The sequence below is a fragment of the Oncorhynchus mykiss genome, chromosome 12, assembly GCF_013265735.2.
Source record: "Oncorhynchus mykiss isolate Arlee chromosome 12, USDA_OmykA_1.1, whole genome shotgun sequence".
NCBI classification, from domain to species: domain Eukaryota; kingdom Metazoa; phylum Chordata; class Actinopteri; order Salmoniformes; family Salmonidae; genus Oncorhynchus; species Oncorhynchus mykiss.
The window spans coordinates 35,738,013-35,764,319 of record NC_048576.1 but is presented as its reverse complement, the minus strand read 5'-3'; the positions used below and the strand labels follow the sequence as shown (position 1 = coordinate 35,764,319).

General features: G+C 42.2%; 1 protein-coding gene across 1 annotated transcript in view; it reads right to left on the bottom strand.

The window, feature by feature from the left end:
* The window catches only part of LOC110537515 (delta-sarcoglycan), a 351,568-nt gene extending 325,535 nt beyond the window's left edge, over positions 1 to 26,033 (bottom strand). The window contains exon 1 of the mRNA XM_021623618.2: positions 25,901 to 26,033. The gene's annotated coding sequence lies outside the window, so the exon portion shown is untranslated. The remainder of the gene's footprint in view (positions 1 to 25,900) is intronic.
* Between the last annotated feature and the right edge of the window lie 274 nt (positions 26,034 to 26,307).

Genomic DNA, 26,307 nt, shown 5'->3' with positions numbered 1-26,307 from the left:
TAGCAGTACACAGTGATGTTTTTTGTGTGGTACATTTTTTAAATTAGCATCAATTGGAAAGCCTCATATCCACCCTCAATAACAAACTGGAGGACTGAATTATCTAGCAACATCCTGTTGGATTTTTTATATTGTAAAATGAATGTGTTGTATAGTAGGCATCTTGTTTTTGTCTTGTTTGTGTGGTTTTGTGGAAAAACAATTAAAAAAAATAAGAAATTAGCGTCAAGCATTTGACGCAGCAATACAAAACTAAAGTACAGTACAATGCTATTTAGGAAGTTGCCTGAGAAGACCTGTTCTTACCCTCAAGAAATCAAACAGTTAGTCCACATACATGTACTGTATGTATATGACAAATGCGCATATGCCATATACAGTATGGGTTCAAGATACAAAGCCTAGTTTGTATGTCTACAAAGTACCCGTTTCTATATTTAGAGAATAAAAAACAAATATTAAGCTAAACACATTAATTAATAACATATGCTAACTTAGTTTCACTGGAACAAACTATCATTCAGTAGAGCGGGATCAACCTTTTTTTTGTCATAAAACAGGGTCTGTGATTGTCCCCAGACAGTACGTTATTTTCTAAATCCAGGGATTCCGGCTTCATCTGTGAGCATTCAAAAAACTAAAAAGATCAACTCCTCTTCTTACTAATTCATCATCGTTTCTCAAAACCAAATTAAATTTGTATTAACATTTATTTGAGACTTGCCTTCTGGTGCTTAGTTTGAACTTTCCTCCTCTGAGCACTGCAACTGGCGGAGGGTTTCGTTCATGCGGGACTGCAGTCAAAAGTTTGGACACACTTACTCATTCCAATTTCTTTCTTTCTTTTTCCAATTTCTACATTGTAGAATAATAGTGAAGACATCAAAACTATGAATTAACACATATGGAATCATGTAGTAACCAAAAAAGTGTTTAAAAAAAATCTAAATATATTTTATGAGATTCTTCAAAGTAGCCACCCTTTGCCCTCATGCCAGCTTTACCCACTCTTGGCATTCTCTCACCCAGCTACATGAGGTAGTCATCTGAAATGCATTTCAATTAGTTGTGTTGTGACAAGGTAGGGGTGGTATACAGAAGATAGCCCTATTTGGTAAAAGACCAAATCCATATTATGGCAAGAACAACTCAAATATGCAAAGAGAAATGACAGTTCATCATTACTGTAAGACATGAAGGTCAATCAATGCAGAACATTTCAAGAACTCTGAAAGTTTATTCAAGTGCAGTTGCAAAAACCATCAAGCTCTGGCTCTCATAAGGAACGCCATAGGAAAGGAAGACCCAGAGTTATCTCTGCTGCAGAGGATACGTTAATTAGAGTTGTCAGCCTCAGAAATTGCAGCCAAATAAAGTTCAAGTAACAGACCCATCTCAACATCAACTGTTCAGAGGATACTGTGTGAATCAGGTCTTCATGGTCAAATTGCTGCAAAGAAACCACTACTAAAGAACACCAATAAGAATAAGAGACTTGCTTGGGCCAAGAAACATGAGCAATGGACATTAGACCGGTGGAAATCTGTCCTTTGGCCTGATGAATCCAAATTTGAGATTTTTAGTTCCAACCGCTGTGTCTTTGTAAGACGCAGAGTAGGTGAACGGATAATCTCCGAGTGTGGGGTTCCCACCATGAAGCATGGAGGAGGAGGATTGATGATGTGGGGGTGCTTTGCTGGGGACACTGTTGGTGATTTATTCCGAATTCAAGGCACACTTAACCAGCATGGCTACCACAGTATTCTGCAGCGATACGCCATCCCATCTGGTTTGCGCTTAGTGGGACTGTAATTTGTTTTTGAACAGGACAATGACCCAAAACACACCTCCAGGCTGTGTAAGGGCTTTTTGACCAAGAAGGAGAGTGATGGAGTGCTGCATCAGATGACCTGGCCTCCACAATCACCTGACATCAACCCAATTGAGATGGTTTGGGATGAGTTGGAGTGCTGAGTGAAGGAAAGGCAGCCAAAAAGTGCTCAGCATATGTGGGAACTCCTTCAAGACTGTTGGAAAAGCATTCCTCATCAAGCTGGCTGAGAAAATACCAAGAGTGTGCAAAGCTGTCATCAAGGCAAAGGGCAGCTACTTTAAAGAATATATAATATATAAATATATTTTGATTTGTTTAACACTTTTTTGGTTACTTCACTATTTTTTTTAACCTTTATTTAACTAGGCAAGTCAGTTAAGAACAAATCTAATTTTCAATGACAGCCTAGGAAGTGTGTTAGCTGTCTTGTTCAGGGGCAGAACAACAGATTTTTACCTAGTCAGCTCGGGATTTGATCTTGCAACCTTTCAGTTACTAGTCCAACGCTCTAACCACCAGGCTACCTACCGCCCTATTATTCTACAATGTAGAAAATAATAAAGATAAAGAAAAACCCTTGAATGAGTAGGTGTGTTCAAACTGTTAACTGGTACTGTATACATATTTACTACTTAAAAGAGGTTTGAAACACAAATGGATGTGAAGTGCCAGCCAATCATAGGAGGTCTGATTGGCTGTTAATTAGTCAAAGGAAAGTCAGTTTCCCATTTCCTCTGTCCTCAAAGCACAGTAGATACCCAGGCCTCACACGCCCCAAACATTATTCACTACTACAGTAAGATAACACAATAACAGAAAATAAAAAGTAGGCCTACCTAAAACGTGTCAGAAAAGACTGCTTTTCACTCTCAATAGAAGCCTGACAATAACCAGGTTACCATCCAACCTTTTTTATGTGAGTAAAGTACAAATCGGATTTTTTAAAAAATGGCACAACAGGCCTGATGGAAACAGAAAATGTGTCTGTAAACTTTCCAAATGTCGACAAAACAAAATAAGCCAGACAAGGTGTGCTCTTTTTGTAACTGTAAAATGAATTACGCGAGAAATGGCTAATATTGATATAATAACCATCATATTGAAGCAAACTTGGAGTCACGCAATGATAGGTTTGTTGGTCCTCCCACTACAACTCATGAAAGCATGCAGTTTATTAGGCTGCGGATTAAATAAATTATGTTGAACTTCACAGAGTGGTGAAAGTGCACTGTGATGCGCTTGATGCTCCTTTCCAATAACTGTCAAGGGTCTTATTCTGGCAACATGCTGATCAATGCTTGGCTGCCGTTTTATAAATGTGAATAATCTAGCTCTTTTGTCCATAATAATCTCATAATGTTGTCTATACCCGCATTGTATCTGTGAGGTGTTGGCTAGTGCGCACGTGGCAAGACCAGAGTGTGCACATTCGCTATATAACACAAAATGTTTAATTTAAAACCACCAGTAGAGTTGAAAATGCAATGGAAACCTATTTAATTTGGGAATTTGGGAATTCATTTTTATGTGCACTATGTCATCCATCACGCACAGCCTTATCCGCAACAAGTCAATTTGATGGAAATATTTGCACGAAAAGCTGTTGCCAATTGGATGGAAACCTAGCTAGAAAAAGACATACAAATTTACCGAAAAGAAGCCGAAACATAAACCAATACAGTCGGACAGTTCCTCATTTAATGACACACACAGCAAGTTCTGAATGCATTTACAAGAATTGTGCTATACCCGCAATAACATCTGCTAAACACGTGTATGTAACCAATATGATTAGATTTGAATGTAACAAGGACATTGAGGAGTGAGGTCAGATCTGTAAAAGGACTTGATTTGTTTGAGGGGCAATTCTGTACCGAATGGTGAGAGCCAAGGATGCCTTTGCTGTTCTTGGCATTGAATTAAGTTGAAGGACTTTCAGGTAATTTTCTTTTCAATTTAATGTGGTTACTCTGTTTGTGTGTGTGTGCTTAAGTGTGAACAGTGATAGACAGGGAGTTGTTTAAATCGACACACCTCACCTATCCTGATGCAGTATTCATAACCACAGAATGTATATTCCATCTCAAACACTTTTCTGCAATCACAGCATCTTCTTTATTCACCCCCACAATATCATAATCCAGTAGGAACCTCAGCTCTGCCCTGCACTGAGCATCCCCTGCCTTTCTATCAACTCCCAAATCAAACTTTGTGTCATTATTTTACATGAATAATTCTCTGCCTCTGTGAGTAGCAATGTTCCCTCCACTGTGTCTTTCTACCGCCAGGCCAACGCAAAAGACGGAGGCACAGCAGTAATCTTATCTTCAGCAGGTGAGCAAAGCAGCTAATTCTGTCTCTCTGTCAATTGATTTCCTCTGGAGGCGTGGAGGGATTTCTCTTCAGTGGCCGGGCAGGCTGCCAACTCGCCCCCCAGCGCTTGTTACACTTCCAAGGGAAATTGCGTTCTTTTCGGGAGAGCTTCTCTCCCTCTGAGGCCAGACTCTCTCCTCTCTCCAGCATTCAGAGGGCTCAGCATGTGGACACATGCTCAACATTTATTTGGTTTTTCAAATGACCTTTGTGTAAATGTAGAGTACCTGGATAAGTGTTAAGAGAGGGAGAGAGATAGAGACCGCGATAGAGAGAGAGCACACAATATTAATAACTCTACAAACATGCAAAATGACACAAACTGATTGAGGAAGACTCATCATCACAATGCCAAATATGAGCCGACCTGATGAGACCTGATGCACCAGGCAGTTGCAAGCCCCAGAAAAGGTGTATATGATCACACACTCCCCACTTGGCATATATGCATCCTGCACAGGGTGAACTCCATACAGAAGGGAACTGTGGGCTGTGCATCAGGCCAGGTGGGGGGGTCCTGCATCTGAATTAATGTGTGTATGTGTTTGTCACTTAAAGTACGAGACATCTCTCACTATCAGAGAGTAATGGAGGAAGGCATAACAAAGATTAATCCATCTCTCTCTTCATCCGACCGTCTCATTTTAGTATGTAACCACTCTCCTTTTTGCAGTGGACTGTTTCTTGGGAGTTTCCAAAAGAGAAAACATTCAACAAAATGACAAAAAACACAAACACTTGTTGTAAGAAACTATTCAGTCACCTAGAGTAAATACCCTTCTTCTCAAATACCATGTTATCTGCATCTATTATCAAATGATTTACATTCTTTTAATTTGACTCCTGACTTGTTAAAAGTACCATGTGAGTGATGAGCTGAAATGTTCAAGTATTATGTCTGTTCACTGCAACAAAGCATCAGATTAAAAACTTCCCAGACTGAAGCTAACTTCTCATCCTGCATGTGGGAGAATTAGTCATATTTGGGAATGTATCTATGTCACCATTCATCTGTGTCATTGAGCTGTGCATAATCCTCTCTAACAGTACTGAGGACAGAGCCACAGCTTACCGTAGTCCAAGTGTAAGTGGGAAAAAAATGTCTGACAAGTCTTTTAAATAGGACAGTTAAAGACATACACCAACATTAGGCAAACCCTTCTCTTTGGGCACAATTTCCCTGCGAGTGATAATTTCCTGAAGAAGGAAACAGTTATTTTTGACAGTAAGCAGTGCAGCAAATGAACAAACCAAAAAACACAAGATAAAGTAAAGCAAGAACCTACCTCTTAGTCAGATGCCAAAAATCACAATCTTGGACGAGTCAGAAAACCATAGAGCTGGTGAGCAGCCAGTGTTTATTTTCTCTCGGTTTGGCTTCTAAGAACGAATTTCTTAGAATGTATATCTACAAAGCATGGAATCCAGCGGCGGACTGCGCTCCATGGGGCTCTAGAGCAGCAAGGCTGTCATTGCCTCTGGTGGCTGTGCACGGCTGACTGTTAGGCAGGTAGCGCTGAGACAGGAGGAGACAAGTTCTCTACGGTAGTCCTCTCTTCTGTGGCTTCAGCAGGAGAGGAGGGAGAACTGAGCATCCTTTTGTGGTGTAGAAATCCCTGTGTAATCGCCGCCACGCGCTTTTAATCCTCACACAATCTCAAAAGCAGGCAGGAGATGAAGAAGGTTGGGTAGCATCAACATTGTTCTTCCTAAAGTAGCAACTTCTCTCTTTCCCCCACATCCTTCTGTGACTCTTTATTTATTTGGGACGAGAGAGAGAGAGAGAGAGAGAGAGACAAAGAGAGAGAGAGAGACAAAGAGAGAGAGAGAGAGAGACAAAGAGAGAGAGAGAGAGAGAGAGAGACAAAGAGAGAGAGAGAGAGAGACAACGAGAGAGAGAGAGAGAGAGAGAGAGACAACGAGAGAGAGAGAGAGAGAGACAACGAGAGAGAGAGAGAGAGAGAGAGACAACGAGAGAGAGGAGTATGAGACAACGAGAGAGAGAGAGTGCGAGCAGGAGAGAGAGAAGCAAGAGAGAGCGCATCAGAGAGAGAGAAAGAGGGAGTGAGATGAGGAGAGAGCGAACACTTGCACTGTCAGTGACTACATTAGCAGCGCTGAGTAGGTGGGGTTTTCTTTGCAGCAGAGGGGATCATGATTTGAAATCCAAAGGAGGAGAGAGAGAGAGTGAGGAAGAGAAAGAAAGAGAGGGAGAGAGAAGATAGAGGATGAGAGAAGACTGGATGGAGGAGGAATAGAGAGGCGGGATGAGGGAGAAGGAGGTGTAGAGGTTAAGGAAATGTACAAGAGGGAGAGAAAGAATGAGAGGAGCGAGGGAGCAAGAGAAGAAGAGAAGGCAGACAGAATTAGCAGAGAGTGTTTCCAGCTGCATTGAAGTTGGCAAATTGACAGCATGAGTCTCACTAGAGGTCATAAACATTGATTAGAATATTTAAAGTAACACACTGCATTTAAGAGCCAGTTGGAGAGGGAGGCTCAGTCAGAGTCAATCAATACCATTCATGAAAAGGTTATCATTGTTCACTGTTTCATGAAGATAGGGAAGAATATGAAGTTGTTGTTTATTTAATCAGAAGGTAATTGTGTTCATTTTAATAGGGTTTCAGTGGAGTTTTCCAGTTAAAAGAATGTAATCTGTACATGCAATTAAAGGCAGGGTTGTCTGGTGTTAACTATCCACCGAAATTAATGGGGAGGTTTGGAGCTGAAGACTGATTATCTGCTATAGATCTGCTACTCAATAACATTGTCCAGACATTCTCCATGACTGAGGCGAATGAGATCATTATTGCAGACATTCTTTTTGTGCAACTCCAAAACAATACATTCTCATGAGACCTGTTGGAAAAGCAGTTTTTGGCAGCATAACACCCAGAATAACACGTCTCACATTACACCATGACATGGTATAAATCATTGTTGTTCTATTCAGGAGCATGCCAGAATGTACCCGCTTAATAATGTAGGCAAGCACACACATACACACACATACAGATACACATACAGCTGTATAGACACACACACACACGTACAATATAAGTCATGAAGCCCTCACCTCGACCCAGGCAGGAGGGGGGATATGATTGAAAACTGCCACAGAGAGTTTGTTCACATACACACTTAGGCCATTTTCAAACAAACAAATACAAAACAAAAATAATATTTTGGATAGCAGGTGCGAGCTTGCCTTCGATTGGGAGATTTGGGGATTCCACGAATGGAGGCAACAAGTCAGCTTTATACAACACACCCCTCTCACTTCCCATCTAACGCAATTAAATGTTGCCAGTAATTCTTGGCTCCACCTCATGGGGCCCATAGCTAAAGTACAAACTAATAAATCAACTCCGGCTTGTTACTTCCTTTGACACCCTGACAGAAACTGGCCCATCTCTGACAGAATATGGAGACTTTAGACAGCCCTGTGGAGAACCAGCATTGACCTGGAACAACAAAGATGCGTTTAGACGCGTCCCAGGGAGGATTTAGGTCCCCAAGGTCCACCAGAGCTGTAGGCAACGTGTGCCAAACATGTCCATTTTCCTCACGCCACTTGGCACAGAGAGAGAGAGACACCTACTCTAGCAGGCAGTTTGATAATGTAACTGGAAGAGGGAGGGACAGGAGTTGTGGTTCCAACCCACAGTATACCAGGGACGGGGAGAATAATGAAGAATAGAGCTGATCAGCTGTAGACAGCCATGTTCCTACAGGGGCACGCTGGGACAATTTTATATTTGTTGTCATTCTTTACCTCACAATGCGGAATGTATTTACTCACAGAAATCTTTGACAGGCGGCTGACAGGTGTTAGGTTCAAAGTAGAATAGATAGATATAGCATGTAGTGTACTTTAACTTCCCCATTCCACTATGAAAACATCTATAGCCCGTAGCTCTCTATAAATAGAACTCCTGTGGACCAAATCTGCTGATAAGCAAAACTCCACCCCCATCCTCCAACAATGGACTTTCTCCCTCTGTTATGTTTTTATACATTATAATGCAGGGTATTCATAAACTAGTCTATGCAGCAATGCAGTACACCTGAACAGAAGTGAATATGACATCACATTCGGTGAAAAATAAATGGAGAGAGAGTCTGAAAGCACCACTGTTACTCTGCAGTGTTTCAATGTGATGCTTATCCTTCTATCATAATAATAGTTCAAGATGCTTTGGTAGTGTCCAGTGCCAGCACAATACACAGTGTGTCAGTCTCTCTGGGCTGGCCTGGGAACAAACTGTTCTGTCTCAGCTATACACTCTGTCAACATGCTATAGACATAAATGGTACTGACGCATAATACAAGTGAAGCTAAGGAGGATTCGGCAATGATTGACCATAATGAAGTGTGAACCCATTAAATGGCTAATCTGAAAACGATGATGACGATTTTATCTTCATCAAAATTACCCATCTCATGAGATCAATAATTGAATAGTAAAACACTGAAATGATAAGGCAAACTCAAAAGGTGAAATCAAGAGGTGACAGGTATCCTAGCGGTCAAGAGCGTTGGGCCACTAACCGAAAAATTGCTTGTTTTCTCAATGACATACAAATCAGCATTGAATAAAATTGCAAGTTTTTCAATTTGTTACGCCTTAACAAGTCTGATCAGAGGCCACTATGACGACACACTAAATGCATTTCATCAATTACTAGAAAAGAGCAGGAATAGGCTACATTCAAGCTATTTCTTCCAATGGTGCGACTGTTGTCGGCATCCAAAGATGATCCAACTTGAATAACCGCTTGGGGATAAGGACGACAGCAGTGGTGTGGCCTACGGGTGATACTGATATAACTTATTATTGATATATAGGCTACATAGCACATTGATGTGAATCACACTGCTGCTATCTCATCTTTTTGCGCCTTACGGATTGTGGTTGTTTCTTTTGGACAAATTCCGGTAGGCTATGTCCATACGTGTTTCGTTCCATTTGCTTCCATTTAAGAAACGTTTTGCAACAGAATCGGAGTAATGAATAGACAGCCAGTGAAATGACAGACAGCCAGTGAAAAATGAGCTCTTGCAACAGCTGCATAGTGCGGATCCCAGCCTATGGAATAAAAGTTTGAGTTCCTCCCTTCCAAACTCCCCAGTGGTATTGTGCTCCATACGGTCAAAAACTAGTTTAATTTAAGAAGACCAAGATTGGGACTTTTATTTTCTTTATGGAATATTACCATCTAGTCTTTCACAAATAGCAAATAGCACTTTTCATTAGTGCTCAAAGCATGCCATTCCGAGATCAGAATTTATTTTTCAACTCAAAGCAATGAATCTAATCAGTCCTCATGACAAAACATTTACATAGTCCTCAGTTTTTGGTTAATGCTCAGGTAGGCCTAAAACAATTTGGCTAATCTATATTTACATATTTCCAAGTTGTATTCTTGATGATCAAGGGATATTGAACTATTTGGAATGACTGGAAATCTGACAGACTCTTTTTGTTAAATGTAAATATATAGCCTAATAGTATTATCTGTAGTAGAAAGCAATGGGTTAGAATATGCATACAGTACATAACCAACCCATTAAGTAAAATGCAACATCCATGTATGTCCAGCTATGTAAACTCTAACATTGACTTATCCTGCAAAATATGTCCTTCATTTGGAAATATTCCTTTTTGTATTCTTCGAATGCATATTAAGCAGGTTGGCGTTTATTGGGATATCCTTGAAGCAGAACTGAGTGATTTCCACCAGATGGGCCAGAAAACAAAAATGTGCTTTTATGGCTTTGCTAGATACAAACCTGTGCCTTTTAAGGGGAAAGTCATCTAAAAGTAACTGAAAGGAATCAGATTATGTTACTGAGTTTAGGTAATACAAAAGTTACATTACTGATTATAATTTAGGACAGGCTAGTAACTGTAACATACTACATTTATAAGGTATCCTGCCCAACCCTGCAATTAAACAGCACCGTCACCATTTGGTGATCTAACAAGTACCATTCTCTTTTAGTGTCAGATGTAAGATATGCTACCCATAATCAAAATCTAGCTATAAGAACATGAATATGTTCTTTCCTCTAGTAAAATAAGTCATTTTCAAGTAGATAAGAGTAGGAATCAAGGCCTGACTGTACAGTATCACTATCCTGTTACAGGAAGCCACAGTATGTACTGTAATGCATTTTTTCAGAGTGGTGCAGGGCTATAGAGAAGGCACTGGAGCGTGAGGAGCAGGGAAAAAAAGGCATAATTATAGTAAAGCAGATAGATTAACAATCATTGGCCAGCAGAGGGACCTTAGGGCTCAGACTGCGGAGAGAAAGAATTCACATCTGCTATATGCTCTGATTCGCTCTGACTCCCCTCTGTTGCACACACACAGGCATGCACATATGATATGAATACACCCCATACACATATGAGGTACACCACACATCTACACAACACATGCACACCCACACACATGCACACCCACGCACCCACCCCCCCCCCCCCTCCCTCCCTTTGTCACGCCTTGGCCTTAGTTATCTTTGTGTTCTTTATTATTTTGGTTAGGTCAGGGTGTGACACGGGGAATTTATGTGTTTTGTCTGGTCTAGGGGTTTTTGTATGTTTATGGGGCTGTTTTCGTTCGCATTTTTATGGTTGCCTAGATTGGTTCTCAATTAGAGGCAGCTGTCTATCGTTGTCTCTGATTGGGAACCATATTTAGGCACTTTGTGGGTGGTTGTCTTCTGTCTTTGTGCCTATGCACCAGACAGGACTGTTTTCACATTTGTTGTTTTGTATTTTGTAAGTGTTCTCGTTTAGCGTCTATATTAAACATGTTGAACACTAACCACGCTGCATTTTGGCCCTCCTCTCCTTCAACGGAAGAAACCGTTACACCCCCCACACACACACACACACACTGCACCAAATAGCCTAGTTTCAGACTCCTAATTATCTTAACACCTCTTAAGACTCCAGCCACTTCCATGCCAGTCGGAATAACTTTTACGTTTTATGTATGAACACTCAAAAGCTTGTTTCTCCACTGACAGTTGGATAAAGGGGAACCATGGGTTGTTAACAACACTAGGTGAAGACTCGAGATCATGACTTCCAATGTACAGGGGTACGAGGTAATTGAAGAAGATATGTACATATAGGTAGGGGTAAAGTGACTAGGCAACAGTATAGATAAGACAGTAGCAGCAGCGTATGTGATACGTGTGTAAGTGTGTGTGGCGAATGTGTTCCTGTGTGTACATGTTATGTGTTTGTCACGCCCTGACCATAGAGAGCCATTCTTTCTCTATGGTGTAGTAGATCAGAGCGTGACTAGGGGGTGATCTAGTATATCTATGTCTATTTCGGTGTTTTGTATGATTCCCAATTAGAGGCAGCTGGTATTCATTGTCTCAAATTGGGGATCATATTTAAGTAGTTATTTTTCCCCACCTGTGTTGGTGTGATCTTGTTTATGTGTAGTTGCCTGTGAGCACTCCATTGTCTTCACGTTTCATTCATTCTTTGTTTTTTGTGCATTTCAGTTAATAAACATGTGGAAACCATATCACGCTGCACCTTGGTCCGATAATTCTTATGACGAACGTGACAGTGTAAGTATGTGTGACTGACTGCGTCTGCATAGAATCAAAAAGGGTCAACGCAGGTAGCTATTTGGTTAACTATGTAGCAGTCTTATGGCTTGGGGGTGAAAGCTGTTCAGGAGCCTCTTGGACCCAGACTTAGCTCTCCGGTACAGTTTGCCATGCAGTAGTGGAGAGAACAGTCTATGACTGGGGTGGCTGGAGTGTTTGACAATTTTCAGGGCCTTCCTCTGACACCGCCTGGTATAGAGGTTCTGGATGGCAGGGAGTTCTACCCCAGTGATGTACTGGGCCGTATGCACTACCCTCTGTAGCGTCTTGAGGTCGGAGGCTGGAGGCCGAGCAGTTGCCATACTAGGCAGTGATGCAACCAATCAGGAAGCTCTCGATGGTGCAGCTGTAGAACATTTTGAGGATCTGATGATCCTTACAAAATCTTTGTTGTTTGTTGTCCTGAAACCGTTTCCTGTAGTCCACGATAAGGAATATAGTCACACATTGTTATGACATAACTTATTGACATCAGAAAAGCGATTACTCACTGCGGACTGGAAGAAACTTTTTCCTTTAACGAGTCCTACGAGAAGGATATCCTGCTTCCACTGGAACAGGTACAGATCCACGCTTTTTGCGTGAAGAAAAGACGGTGGAAAAGGGGACGCAGATCGGGGATCCTTCTGAAATTCCAGAGGCGAGCGAGTAAACTCCCAATTCCTTCCATTCTTCTTGCTAACATACAATCATTGGAAAATAAAATTGATGACCTACTATTAAGATTAACCTACCAACGGGACATTAAAAACTGTAACATCTTATGTTTCACCAAGACGTGGCTGATCAAAGATACGGACAACATAGAGAGAGATTTTACATGCACCGGCAGAACAGAGACGCTACCTCTGGTAAGACGAGTGGTGGGGGTGTGTGTCTTTTTGTCAATAACAGCTGGTGCGCAATGTCTAATATTAAAGAAGTCTCAAAGTATTGCTCGCCTGAGGTAGAGTACCTTATGATAAGCTGCAGACCACATTATCTAACGAGAGTTCTCATCTGTTATTCGTAGCCGTCTTTTTACCACCACAAAACAAAGCTGTCAATAAGACATATCCCAACCAGAAGCCATGGATTACAGGCAACATCCGCATCGAGCTAAAAGCTGCCACTTTCAAGGAGCGGGAGACTAATCAGGACGCTTATCAGAAATCCCGCTATGCCCTCAGACGAACCATCAAACAAGCAAAGTGTCAATACAGGATTAAGATTCCTACTACACCGGCTCTGACGCTCATCAAATGTGGCAGGGCTTGAAAACTATTACGTACTACAAAGGGAAATCCAGATGCGAGCTGCCCAGAGCCTACCAGACAAGCAACACTGAAGCATGCACGAGAGCACCAGCTGTTCTGGATGGCTGTGTGATAACGCTCTCGGTAGCCGATGTGAAAAAAACCTTTAAACAGGTCAACATTCACAAAGCCACCTGGCCAGACAAATTACAAGAATGTGTACTCAAAGCATGCTCGGACCAACTGTCAAGGGTCTTCACTGACATTTTCAACCTCTCCCTGACCGAATCTGTAATACCAACATGTTTCAAGCAGACCACCATAGTCCCTGTGCCCAAGGAAGCGAAGGTAACCTGCCTAAATGACTACCGCCCCGTGGCACTCATGTCAGTAGCCATGAAGTACTTTGAAAGGGTGGTCATAGCTCACATCTACAGCATCCTCCCGGACATCCTAGACCAACTCCAATTCGCATACCACCCCAACAGATCCACAGATGACGTAATCTCAATCGCACTCCACACTGCCCTTTCTCACCTGGACAAAAGGAACACCTATGTGAGTATGCTGTTCATTGACTACAGCTCAGCGTAGTCAGACTCAGACTACACTTCCCACTTCTACTGGATCCTGGACTTCCTGACGGGCCGTTCCCAGGTGGTAAGAGTAGGCAACAACACGTCTGCCACGCTGATCCTTAACACTGCTGCCCCTCAGGGGTGTGTACTTGGTCCCCTCCTGTATTCCCCGTTCACCCACGACACCCACGTGGCCAAATACGACTCCAACACCATCATTAAGTTTGCTGACGACACAACAGTGGTAGGCCTGATCACCGACAATGTTGAGATGGGCTATAGGGAGGAGGTCAGAGAACTGGCAGTGTGGTGCTAGGACAACAACCTCTCCCTCAATGTGAGCAAGACAGGTTGACGGGTTGAGAGTTTCAAGTTCCTTGGTGTCCACATCACCAACGAACTATCATGGTCCAAACATACCAAGACAGTCGTGAAGAGGGCACGACAAAACCTATTCCCCCTCAGGAGACTGAAAAGATTTGGCAAGGGTCCCCAGATCCTCAAAAGGTTCAACAGCTGCACCAACGAGAGCATCCTGACCGGTTGCGTCACCGCCTGGTATGGCAACGGCTCGGCATCTGACCGTAAGGCGCTACAGAGGGTAGTGCAAACGGCCCAGTACATCACTGGGGCCAAGCTTCCTACCACCCAGGACCTATATAATAGGCCATGTCAGAGGAAGGCCCATAAAATTGTCTGAGACTCTAGACTGTTTTCTCTGCTACCGCACGGCAAGCGGTACCAGAGCGCCAAGTCTAGGACCAAAAGGCTCCTCAACAGCTTCTAACCCCAAGCCATTAGACTGCTGAACAATTCATAAATATCGCCACCGGACAATTTACATTGAATTTTTCCCCCTTCCCTTTTGTGCACTACTGTTACTCACTGTTTGATTGTCACCTATGCATAGTCACTTCGTCCCCACCTATATGTACAGATTACCTCAACTAGCCTGTACCCCCACACACTGACTAGGTACTGGTGCCCCCTGTATATAGCATCGTTACTGTTATTCTTGTTGTGTTACCTTTTATTATTACTTTTTATTTTAGTTGGTAAATATTTTCTTCTTCTTCTTAAACTGCACTGTTGGTTAAGGGCTTGTAAGTAAGCATTTCACGGTAAAGTCTACACTTGTATTCGGCGCATGTGGCAAATAAAGTTTGATTTTATTAAATAATGACACACGTTTATTTCGGTTGGTAGCGGGAACAGCTTTTGGCAGGTTTCTGCATCTGTGGGTTGTATTCTGCTTTTGAAGAACTGTGTTTTATTGCCTCTATAGATCACAGGCTCGACTCAGCAGGGCGTTGTTGTAAAGCGTATCCTTAGGGAGCTTATGTTTTATGTGGGCTTATGCATTACAGCAGGCCCAATTTGTCATTACTATATAACCACATTTCGAATAGCAAAAATCAATGAACCTACACCAAAACACACAGCAGTAGCTAAAGAGAGGAAATCAATTATATACAGTAAATCTTACACAGACGTGAATGTAGGAATAGCTTTATATCACTCTAGCGTCATCTCTACTTGGCATATGCCATGTGACAGTACTCACAACGCAACAACAACAATTCAATAATTGCACGAGAGGGAAGGGAGAGTGGGAGCGAGTGCACAACACAGCTAGCTAATATATTTTAAAGTTGTTGAATATTCAGTTCACCGAGCCAGCATACATCCGAGAGGAAATCAGAGGCATGTCCCAGGCTGTCTGTCTGTGTTGACACTGCTCAAACCCTTTAGGGGCTGGCTGGAGGGCATCTCTAATGAGTTCACTGGGAGAGGAGAGGGAACAGTGCTGGTATAACCAATACTATTCATTGCATCTCAATACAGTGCTGCACACGCCATATTGGCCCATGCTTGGGGAATGGAGAAATGTACTGTCTCATGCAGACTTTTTCATGAATGCAATGTGAATAGAGCTATCAGAATGTCAGATAGTTGTTGCATATTAATATGGTGGGATGCTACTCTCACACATGCAAAGAAACACGACAAGTCAAGCATCCAGTGGTGCTCATTGCAAGTTAGAATAAATTGGAACTGACTTTTCCAGAAGAAAGCAACATTTGACCTCCAGTTGCTCTATGATTTTCCCTCACAATTTCACCTCCTCCTCTTGACACAATCCTTCTAAGAGGGAAATAACTTGTCTGTTGATATTTACAGAGTGAATATACACAAGCACACACACAGGGCCGGTTCCAGGAGTAACCGACACAAGCGGACACCTAGGGCCCCCAGCTGCTGTATATATATACACTACCAGTCAAAAGTTTTAGAACACGCATTCATTCAAAGGTTTTTCTTTATTTTTACTATGATTTTGTTGAAATTTAATTTGATCTCAGAGAAATTAAGCTAATTGATTGCCCCCAAATTGCCCATTTTAATGTATACGATTCATATAATATTCAACTAATACAGTATCTAACATCCAACTTGAACCAAGCTTTTTCTAAGAATGAGATAGACATAAGGAATCCAAATAATTGTTCAAAAGCCACACACAGAACCCCCACACCCTCCTTACCTTGTAAGCAGTCTATGGACAAGGTATGACAGCAATCCATGCTTTGGTTTTGTTGTCCACTGTTTTCAATGCTAACTAGTCCCAGTCAAAAGTTTGGACACTTACCCATTCAAGGGTTTTTCTTTATTTGAACTATGTTCTACATTGTAGAATAATAGAGAATACATCAAAACTATGAAAAACACATATGGAATCATGTAGTAACCAAAAAAAGTGTTAAACAAATCAAAGATCTCGTACAATGCTGTGTACTACTCCCTTCACAGAACAGCGCAACTGGCTCAAACTAAATAAGGAAGAGGAGTGGGAGGCCCTGGTGCACAACTGAGCAAGAGGACATGTACAGTGCCTTGCGAAAGTATTCGGCCCCCTTGAACTTTGCGACCTTTTGCCACATTTCAGGCTTCAAACAAAAAGATATAAAACTGTATTTTTTTGTGAAAAATCAACAACAAGTGGGACACAATCATGAAGTGGAACGACATTTATTGGATATTTCAAACTTTTTTAACAAATCAAAAACTGAAAAATTGGGCATGCAAAATTATTCAGCCCCTTTAAGTTAATACTTTGTAGCGCCACCTTTTTTCTGCGATTACAGCTGTAAGTTGCTTGGGGTATGTCTATCAGTTTTGCACATCGAGAGACTGAATTTTTTTCCCATTCCTCCTTGCAAAACAGCTCGAGCTCAGTGAGGTTGGATGGAGAGCATTTGTGAACAGCAGTTTTCAGTTCTTTCCACAGATTCTCGATTGGATTCAGGTCTGGACGTTGACTTGGCCATTCTAACACCTGGATATGTTTATTTTTGAACCATTCCATTGTAGATTTTGCTTTATGTTTTGGATCATTGTCTTGTTGGAAGACAAATCTCCGTCCCAGTCTCAGGTCTTTTGCAGACTCCATCAGGTTTTCTTCCAGAATGGTCCTGTATTTGGCTCCATCCATCTTCCATCACTTTTAACCATCTTCCCTGTCCCTGCTGAAGAAAAGCAGGCCCAAACCATGATGCTGCCACCACCATGTTTGACAGTGGGGATGGTGTGATCAGGGTGATGAGCTGTGTTGCTTTTACGCCAAACATAACGTTTTGCATTGTTGCCAAAAAGTTCAATTTTGGTTTCATCTGACCAGAGCACCTTCTTCCACATGTTTGGTGTGTCTCCCAGGTGGCTTGTGGCAAACTTTAAACTACACTTTTTATGGATATCTTTAAGAAATGGCTTTCTTCTTGCCACTCTTCCATAAAGGCCAGATTTGTGCAATATACGACTGATTGTTGTCCTATGGACAGAGTCTCCCACCTCAGCTGTAGATCTCTGCAGTTCATCCAGAGTGATCATGGGCCTCTTGGCTGCATCTCTGATCAGTCTTCTCCTTGTATGAGCTGAAAGTTTAGAGGGACGGCCAGGTCTTGGTAGATTTGCAGTGGTCTGATACTCCTTCCATTTCAATATTATCGCTTGCACAGTGCTCCTTGGGATGTTTAAAGCTTGGGAAATATTTTTGTATCCAAATCCGGCTTTAAACTTCTTCACAACAGTATCTCGGACCTGCCTGGTGTGTTCCTTGTTCTTCATGATGCTCTCTGCGCTTTTAACGGACCTCTGAGACTACCACAGTGCTGGTGCATTTATACGGAGACTTGATTACACACAGGTGGATTGTATTTATCATCATTAGTCATTTAGGTCAACATTGGATCATTCAGAGATCCTCACTGAACTTCTGGAGAGAGTTTGCTGCCCTGAAAGTAACGGGGCTGAATAATTTTGCACGCCCAATTTTTCAGTTTTTGATTTGTTAAAAAAGTTTTAAATATCCAATAAATGTCGTTCCACTTCATGATTGTGTCCCACTTGTTGTTGATTCTTCACAAAAAAATACAGTTTTATATCTTTATGTTTGAAGCCTGAAATGTGGCAAAAGGTCGCAAAGTTCAAGGGGGCCGAATACTTTCGCAAGGCACTGTACATTAGAGTGTCTAGAACACAGACACTGGACAGAGGAACTCTGCCTAGAAGGCCAGCATCCCGGAGTTGCCTCTTCACTGTTGACGTTGAGACTGGTGTTTTGCGGGTACTATTTAATGAAGCTGCAAGTTGATTACTTGTGAGGCATCTGCTTCTCAAACTAGACACTCTAATGTACTTGTCCTCTTGCTCAGTTGTGCACCGGGGCCTCCCACTCTTTCTATTCTGGTTAGTGCCAGTTTGCGCTGTTCTGTGAAGGGAGTAGAACACAGCGTTGTACGAGATATTTAGTTTCTTGGCAATTTCACATATGGAATAGCCTTCATTTCTCAGAACAAGAATAGACTGACGAGTTTCAGAAGAAAGTCCTTTGTTTCCATCCATTTTGAGCCTGTAACCGAACCCACAAATGCTGATGCTCCAGATACTCAACTAGTCTAAAGAAGGCAAGATTTATTGCTTCTTTAATCAGAACAATAGTTTTTAGCTGTACTAACATGATTGCAGAAGGGTTTTCTAATGATCAATTAGCCTTTTAAAATTATGAGCTTGGATTAGCTAACACAACGTGCCATTAGAACACAGGAGTGATGATAATGGGCCTCCTCACGCCAATGTAGATTTTCCATAAAAAAACAGCCATTTCCAGCTACAATAGTAATTTACAACATTAACAATGTCTACACTGTATTTTTTATGTTATTTTAATGAACAAAAAAATAGCTTTTCTTTCAAAAACAAGGACATTTCAAAGTGACCCCAAACTTTTGAACGGTAGTGTGTGTATATATGTGTGTGTGTGTGTATACAGTGGGGCAAAAAAGTATTTAGTCAGCCTCCAATTGTGCAAGTTCTCCCACTTAAAAAGATGAGAGAGGCCTTTAATTTGCATCATAGGTACACTTCAATTATGACAGACAAAATGAGGAAAAAAATCCAGAAAATCACATTGTAGGATTTTTTTATGAATTTATTTGCAAATCATGGTGGAAAATAAGTATTAAATGGAGCAAAGTACAGTGAGATCCTTGATGTTAACCTGCTCCAGAATGCTCAGACTGGGGCGAAGGTTCACTTTCCAATAGGACAATGACTCTAAGCACACAGCCAAGACAACGAAGGAGTGGCTTTGGAACAACTCTCTCTCTGAATGTCCTTGAGAGGTCCAGACCGAGCCTGGATTTGAACTTGATCTAACATCTCTGGAGAGACCTGAAAATAGCTGTACTGCGACGCTCCCCATACAACCTGACAGAGCTTGAGAGGATAAGCAGAGAATGGGAGAAAATGGGAGAAACACACTGGGGAGCCAGGCCCTGCCAATCCGAATAAATATTTCCCCACAAAAGGGTCTCAACTTACTATTGAGAGTAAGAAAACTACAATACACCAGGTGCAATTTCTAAATTTGGTTGTGCATCATCAGGTTTCTCTTGTTGTGTCAGCCATGTCAACATTTTTTAGATTGGTAGTTAGCCTAGCCAGCTATCTACAATTGTAGTAATCATAGCTGAATACCAACCGGGGTCCCCTACTGATTTTCTAAGTCATTCTCACTCAGATATCACATTATCAAGTCATTACAAAATGTGTAGAATTGCAGAGAATTTAATTTAAATTGAAGAGAAAAATTATCCACCCCATGTTAAAATTGTAGGAAATTAGCTGTAAAACTGTATATATTTTTTTATTTCTGCCCCATTGCAAAATGAGTAGAATTGCATGAAATTTGATATAAAATTAGAGTTCTCTCTGGCCATGCCAAAATATGTAGAATTACAGAAAACTTGCTTGAAAACGGCAACATTTTCTCTCAGCCCCATGGCAAGATGTTTATAATTGCAGGAAATTAACTATAAAACCATTAAGAGGGGGGCCTAAAAAATATTTTGTCGTGAGGTGAGGGGCCTCCCAACCAAATCTCGGTTAGTGCGCCCAAAAGGCTAGAGCCACACAGAGGCGGTGGGTACCAAAGTTAGCTCTTGGATGTCTCGTTGGTTGACCTTAGATTACCTTGTCACTCTGGCCTAAATTTATTCTCCTGCAGTGAACTCACGTGTTTATTGGAAGCTTGTGAAGAGGGCAGCAGTGTCTAACAAAGGGGACAGCGTTGCAATGCCAGTGAGTGGGAAAGAGAGATGGAGGAATATGTGGATGGAGAAGGAAGAGGGAGTGGAGGAAAGAGAGAGAGAGGTTTTACGCTGGTTGATCTGTGTAAATCCTGTGAACTGAAGGATTACTCTTCCCATTTACACCTACATGCATTACACAAAATACATAGATTTAGGTTGAATAGAATTTACCCATTGCCTTTCATTCTTCTTACAGTTAAGACCGCCACAGCAGCAGATATATTTGTATTCTAATTGCTAAGCACCTGTGACCTGAGATGACCTGATGCTCAAACTGCATTGAAGAGACCAATATAAGATGAAGCCGAAAGATATGGATGCTCTGCTTCGAGACCCGAAGCAACTTTGCATTATTTTGTTTTTTTGTGTGTTATTTCTTGCATTATTAGCCTAGAAAATGTTTTGTGTTATTACATAGAGCTGGAAATAACTATTAGATGTCAGAGAGGTGGTAACTCACTAGCATTACACCCAGAGAATATAACTTTCCCTAATTAGATTGTTTGTTTGTACCTCCAGAGGCTGCTTCAAAACACCGCCGGTGGAGAAGAGGTATTCGGAGTGGACTTCTAGTCCGACTCAGGAGGTGTGCCTGCACACCATCCATCGCTTCCGAGTACATTACTCTCTAATGTTCAGTCTGGATAATAAAGTAGACGAGCTCAGGATCTTCTTCCAAAGACACATCAGGGATTGTAACATACTCTGTTTCACGGAAACATGGCTCTCTCGGATTATAATGTCCCGGTCCATGCAGCCATCTGGGTTCTCAGTACATCACGCAGACAGAAATAAAGAAGAAAGGCGCGGGTGTATGTTTCATGATTAACCACTCATGGTGTGATAACATACAGAAACTCAAGTCCCTTTGTACGCCTCACCTAGAATACCTCAATCAAATAATGACCGAATTACCTCCCAAGAGAATTCTCTTCGATTATAGTCACAGCAGTGTATATTCCCCCTGAAGCCGATATCACGACGGCCCTCAAAGAACTACATTGGACTTTATGCAAACTGGAAACAACACATCCTGATGCGGCATTTATTGGAGCTAGGGATTTTAACAAAGCAAATTTGAGGAAAATGCAACCGAAGTTCTTCCAACACATTGACTGTAGTACTCACGCTGGTAAAACATTGGACCACTGTTACTCAACTTTTCGAAATGCCTACAAAGCCCTCCCCCACCCTCCCTTTGGCAAATCTGATCACGACTCCATTTTGCTCTTCCCTTCCTATGGGCAGAAACCCAAACAGGAAGTACCTGTTCTAAGGTCTATTCAACACTGGTCTGACCAATTGGCATCCATACTTCAAGATTGTTTTGATCACGCAGACTTGGATATGTTCTGGATATGTTTTGCTAACCTTACTTTGCTACCTGATAACTTTATGTTTTTTAGTTTTTAAGTACTGTTTATATTTTCAGTTTTTCCCCTCAACTTTTTCACTCTGAACGCTTTATCTGGACATGGTTCTTCAAGACTTCCAACAGTAGTAACTTCATCTTCAAATAATAGTTTTGCAGGAATCTCCTTGCGAATGATTTTGCCGAAGATTGTATCTCCGCCGGGCTGGGCAACCTGAGCTTTTGGAAGTTCAGGTTGGAAGTAGTAACATTAACATGATGCCTTATAATTGCAGTCGCTGTACTCATAATATACAGGAGAACGATCGGCTTACGGCGAGGATAGCTGTGCTGCAAGCCCAGCTTCAGACGCAATCGTTAGGCAAGGGTAATTTCAGTGTAGGAAAGGATGAAACAGTGTCTGTGCAACCAGTAAGTACAGATAGTAACGTTGGTACAAATCCCCTCGCACAGTCCTCGCAGCCGGACAACTTTCTCATGGCTTTTGGAGGGAAATGCTGTAGGAATGCTCAACCGGTGTCACTCATTCAGCCGACAAACTTCCCCATTAAGCAGCGACTCTGAGGCCGAGCCTTCTCTGGTCTCTACTCCTCCCGTCACGGGGTCTGAGACGCCGAAGCTTCCCATCATTAGCTCTGACAAATTGAAACCCCTAGTCATTGGCGACTCCATTACCCCCAGTATTAGACTTAAAACGAATCATCCAGCGATCATACACTGTTTACCAGGGGGCAGGGCTACCAACGTTAAGGCTCATCTGAAGATGGTGCTGGCTAAAGCTAAAACTGGCGAGTGTAGAGAGTATAGATAATTGGCTCTCTTTCTGGGACTCACCCACAAACAGGACCAAGCCTGGCCTGTTGAGTAGTGACGGACTCCATCCTAGCTGGAGGGGTGCTCTCATCTTATCTACCAACATAGACAGGGCTCTAACTCCTCTAGCTCCACAATGCAATGGGGTGCAGGCCAGGCAGCAGGCTGTTAGCCAGCCTGCCAGCTTAGTGGAGTCTGCCACCAGCACAGTCAGTGTAGTCAGCTCAGCTATCCCCATTGAGACGTGTCTGTGCCTCGACCTGGGTTGGGCAAAACTAAACATGGCGGTGTTCGCCTTAGCAATCTCACTAGAATAAAGACCTCCTCCATTCCTGTCATTGTTGAAAGAGATCATGATACCTCACATCTCAAAATAGGGCTACTTATTGTTAGATCCCTCACTTCAAAGGCAGTTCTAGTCAGTGAACTAATCACTGATCATAATCTTGATGTGATTGGCCTGACTGAGGAAAAGATCATGATCATTAGAAAGCAAATTACGGACTCCTCTTTAAATCTGAATTTTAGTTCAGTTGTCCTGAGTCTGCACAACTCTGCCAGGACCTAGGATCAAGAGAGACACTCAAGTGTTTTAGTACTATATCTCTTGACACAATGATGAAAATAATCATGGCCTCTAAACCTTCAAGCTGCAAACTGGACTCTATTCCAACTAAACTACTGAAAGAGCTGCTTCCTGTGCTTGGTCCTCCTATGTTGAACATAATAAATGGCTCTCTATCCACCGGATGTGTACCAAACTCACTAAAAGTGGCAGTAATAAAGCCTCTCTTGAAAAAGCCAAACCTTGACCCAGAAAATATTAAAAAACTATCGGCCTATATCGAATCTTCCATTCCGCTCAAACATTTTAGAAAAAGCTGTTGCGCAGCAACTCACTGCCTCCCTGAAGACAAACAATGTATACGAAATGCTTCAGTCTGGTTTTAGACCCCATCATAGCACTGAGACTACACGTGTGAAGGTGGTAAATTACCTTTTAATGGCGTCAGACCGACGCTCTGCATCTGTCCTCGTGCTCCTAGACCTTAGTGCTGCTTTTGATACCATCAATCACCACATTCTTCTAGAGAGATTGGACCTGAGCCCTAGGACCATGCCTCAGGACTACCCGGCATGATGACTCCTTGCTGTCCCCAGTCCACCTGGCTGCGCTGCTGCTCCAGTTTCAACTGTTCTGCCTGTGGCTATGGAACCCTGACCTGTTCACCGGACGTGCTACCTGTCCCAGACCTGCTCTTTTCAACTCTCTAGAGATAGCAGGGGCAGTAGAGATACTCTTAATGATCGGCTATGAAAAGCCAACTGACATTTACTCCTGAGGTGCTGACTTGCTGAACCCTCGACAACTACTGTGATTATTATTATTTGACCATGCTGGTCATTTATGAACATTTGAACATCTTGGCCATGTTCTGTTATAATCTCCACCCGGCACAGCCAGAAGAGGACTGGCCACCCCTCATAGCCTGGTTCCTCTCTAGGGGTCTTCCTAGGTTTTGGCCTTTCTAGGGAGTTTGTCCTAGCCACCGTGCTTCTATACCTGCATTGCTTGCTGTTTGGGGTTTTAAGCTGGGTTTCTGTACAGCACTTTGAGATATCACCTGATGTAAGAAGGGCTAAAAAATAAATTTGATTTGATCATGAAGTGCTTTGTGAGGCTAGTTAAGGATCATATCACCTCTACCTTACCTGACACCCTAGACCCACTTCAATTCACTTTTTGTTCACCCATGACTGCGTGGCCACACACGCCTCCAACACAATAATCAAGTTTGCAGACGGCCTGATTACCAACAATGATGAGACAGCCTACAGGGAGGAAGTGAGGTCCCTGGGAGAGTGGAGCCAGGAAAATAACCTCTCACTAAGCATCAACAAAAGAAAAGGAGCTGATCGTGGACTTCAGGAAACAGCATTTGGAGCACTCCCCTATCCTCATCGATGGGACTGCAATGGAGAAGGTGGAAAGCTTCAAGTTCCTCTGCCTAGACATCACTGACAAACTGAAATGTTGAAAAAGTTGAAAAATCTATCTCTACACATGTGGTCAGCTGCTGCTAGAGAAGTGAATGTTCATTTCTCAACCACAAGCCGCCTTCAACGTCATTTTAGAGAATTTGGCAGTACGTCCAAATGGCCTTACATCTGCAGACCACGTGTATAGCGATGTGTGGGCAAGAAGTGTGCTGACATCAACGTTGTGAACAGGGTGGTGGGGTTATGGTATGTGCAAGCATAAGCTACAGACAACGAACACAATTGCATTTTATCTATGGCAATTTGAATGCACAGAGATACCGTGACGAGATCCTGAGGCCCATTGTCATGCCACTCATCAGCCGCCATCACCTCATGTTTCAGTATGATAATGCACGGCCCCATTTCGAAAGGATCTGTACATAATTCCTGGAAGCTGAAAATGTCCACAGTTTGTCCATGGCCTGCATACCCACCAGACATGTCACCCATTGAGCATGTTTGGGATGGTCTGGATTTACGAGTATGACAGCGGGTTCCAGTTCCCACCAATATCTAACAACTTCACACAGCCATTGAAAAGCAGTGAGACAACATTACACAGGCCACAATCAACAACCTGATGGCAAATGGTGGTCACACCAGATACTGACTGGATTTTCTAGTCCACGCTCCTACCGTTGTTTTAGGTATCTGTGACCAACAGATGCATATCTGTATTCCCAGTCATGTGAAATCCATATATTAAGGGCCTAATGAATTTATTTCAAATAATTGATTTCCTCCTATGAACTAAATTGTTGCGTGTTGCCTTTATATTTTGACTTAGCATAGATTAAGGACCTCACTAATGTGAGTGTGAAGAACAAGGATATTTAGTGGGTTTTAGGATCCAACAATATAATTAATTCAGGTCCTTTAAGGCAGACACAGTGGTCAACCCTCTAAAAAATCCTTATCTGTGTGTTAGATTAAGTTCAGTGGATTCTGCAATTGAATGACAACTGACATCCAAGGCAGCCTCACTACATTAATTAAAACAGCATCAATTCAGAAACAAAACCAGACACCTCACATAACCCTTTCAGAGACTACTCAGATGTATCTAAAGTAGGGACATGTTGACAACAACTTTTAACAACATTTTGCTGCTACTTCAGAGTACTGCCAAATCAGTACTCTATCAACAGTGATACCTCAAAAATGGCTTGTAAAATATTCACTGCCAACATTATAGGACTTTTGCAGTTATTTCAGTAAAATCTTCCTTTGTTACTTCAGTTAAGCCCTATTATATGTCCTCAGCCCTACCTAGACTATACCAACACTAACCGTGTTGCCATGGCAGATCACAGATCCCACACATCACACTCAAACACTCAAAATGGCGCTACATCCCTACCGTTGCAGATGTTTTCACAATGGTAAGTCCTTTGGCTTTTCAGAGGTAAACCTTGACTGGATTTGTGTCTCCCAGGGACTATTTTTAGTGTTTCCAATCCCGGCCATATACGGACATCTCCCCTTCTGAATGGTAATGTCCCAGGCATAACAGCAGAGAGAGAGGGAGGCCATGTCAAACTCAGCTGTCTGGACTTATCACCATGCTTCAGTGTGCAGACAGACTTCCTGACTTGGTCAGTAGGCTATTTTAAGGTAGAGGTTGTAAAATAGGACCTCTGCTGACACACAACTCCATCTGATGTCAGAAGGGAGTGTCCAAGGTGCAACGGAAAGGGTTGCAGATGGACTCAAAGTGTCTCTTTATTTAAGGTTGTAGGCTGCTGACACACTACATTACATTGCTAT